This window comes from Anabrus simplex, chromosome 3, assembly GCF_040414725.1.
Source record: "Anabrus simplex isolate iqAnaSimp1 chromosome 3, ASM4041472v1, whole genome shotgun sequence".
Taxonomy (NCBI): Eukaryota; Metazoa; Arthropoda; class Insecta; order Orthoptera; family Tettigoniidae; genus Anabrus; species Anabrus simplex.
In genome coordinates this window covers 490,670,977-490,672,642 of record NC_090267.1, presented here as the reverse complement: position 1 = coordinate 490,672,642, position 1,666 = coordinate 490,670,977, and the positions used below count along the sequence as shown (strand labels likewise).

The following is a 1,666-nucleotide window of genomic DNA, read 5'->3' as shown; positions in this document are numbered from 1 at the left end:
TAACATAAAAAAAGCTATTCCCTAGGCGAGGCTCGAACTCACATCCCCGGCTCTTCCAATGAGATAAATGGACTCGAAATGATGTGTGTTGCTGTTTCACCTTCTTTTTTTTTTGCTAGGGGCGTTACGTCGCACCGACACAGACAGGTCTTATGGCGACGATGGGATAGGAAAAGAGGCCTAGGAGTTGGAAGGAAGCGGCCGTGGCTTTAATTAAGGTACAGCCCCAGCATTTGCCTGGTGTGAAAATGGGAAATCACGGAAAACCATCTTCAGAGCTGCCGACAGTGGGATTCGAACCTACTATCTCCCGGATGCAAGCTCACAGCCGCGCGCCTCTACGCGAACGGCCAACTCGCCCGGTGTTTCACCTCCTAAACCTACTTCTGTATAGTCGTGTGAGGTTGAATATTACTTACCACCTGTGAGGATTAAACTCACGAACCCTGGTTTACGAGACCAGTGCTCTGCCACTGAGCTGAGAAGGCCTGTACTAATGCTTTCTTCTTGTTCAGATTCCTAACCGAAATCAGTAAGGGCGTGCGATAATAAATATTACTTGCTTCCTATGATGATTGAACACATGACTTGTACCAAAACGGTTTTCTGGTTCAGCTTCAATCGAACCTCAGTATGAACGAGTGAAAATATATCTTACCTGCTTCCTGTGCACATTGGACTCACGACCCCAGTTTTACAGGACCAGTGCTCTACCACTGAGCTCAGGAGGCTCGTACCAAACGTGTTCCTGGTTCTGCTTCCAATCCAGCCTCAAATGAATAACACTTGCCACATCTGACGATCGCATTCACGGCCCCTGTGCTAAGAGACCAGTGATCTACCATTCGGTAAGAGATCTTGTAAAAATGCCCCTTCTCTTTCAGCTTCCAAGCAATATTCAGTAAAGACGTCGAAAATAAATAATATTGCCGCCTGTGAGGTTTGAACTCACGACCCCTGGTTTACAAGACCAGTGCTCTGCCACTGAGCTAAGGTGGCTTGTGTTAACGGACTCCTCTGGTACAGATTCCAACACAGACTCAGTATGGACGTACGAAAATAAATAACGCATATTGTGCCTCCTGTGAGGACTGAAATCACAACCCGTGGTTTACAAGGCGAGTTCTCTGTCACTGTGCAAAACAAGATCCGAATGCGCGGTATTCTGGTTGTGTTTGCAACACAAACTCATCATCAATATGTATAAGAAAGTGTACCTGCCTCTTGTGAGCTTAGGAGGCAGATCACATCGATTTCTTCTAAATTACCGTAGAGGCCATCAACTTGGGATCGTGTATTAGCTATCAGGAGGCCTCTAGCTGTTGCTAGCAGAATATTGTTTCAAGTTGCCCGAACTGAGCTAAACGGTGTCTTCGAATTCCCTCAGCTACTAGTGGTAGAGTATTAACCTGTGGATCTTAAGAACATGGGTATTATCCGAGAGTGGTAGCCGTCCTTTTGAACGGCGGAACACGGTCAAACTTAGGACGTCGGCATTTAAAATATTATTTTTATTTACATGCTCAGTAACGCTTTATTTATTTATTTGTTTATTTATTTATTTATTTATTTATTTATTTATTTATTTATTTATTATTTAATCTTCAGGGTTAATTTTTCACTCGGATTTAGCGCGGGTTCCCACTTCAACCGCCTCAAGGGCAGT

General features: G+C 44.4%; 1 non-coding gene across 1 annotated transcript; it reads right to left on the bottom strand.

Annotated features, from left to right (window-relative positions):
- Positions 1-927: 927 nt before the first annotated feature.
- On the bottom strand, positions 928-999 carry TRNAT-UGU (transfer RNA threonine (anticodon UGU)). The gene has a single exon. It is a non-coding gene; the product is annotated as a tRNA-Thr (tRNA).
- Between the last annotated feature and the right edge of the window lie 667 nt (positions 1,000-1,666).